Genomic DNA, 378 nt, shown 5'->3' on the forward strand with positions numbered 1-378 from the left:
GGTGTGGGTGGGGGGGCGGCGCGGGGGGGGGGGGGGGGGGGGGGGGGGTGTAATATATTAGGGCAAGCAAGCTTCAAATAATAATTAGTCAGCTGTATTCCATCTATTGTATGCAAAGGTGGTTTTCCAAAAATACAGGAATCAAACTGGTTTTTCTATCTATTGTCTTTCTACTCTATCTATCTATCTATCTATCTATCTATCTATCTATCTATCTATCTATCTATCTATCTATCTATCTATCTTTAATTCTTCATTATCTATCATTCTTCATTATCTATCTATCTATCTATCTATCTATCTATCTATCTATCTATCTATCTAACTATCTATCTATCTATCTATCTTTCTTCATAGATAATGGAGCACATGAAGCCA

Source organism: Nanorana parkeri, unplaced genomic scaffold, assembly GCF_000935625.1.
Source record: "Nanorana parkeri isolate BGI_ZX_2015 unplaced genomic scaffold, ASM93562v1 scaffold178, whole genome shotgun sequence".
NCBI lineage: Eukaryota > Metazoa > Chordata > Amphibia > Anura > Dicroglossidae > Nanorana > Nanorana parkeri.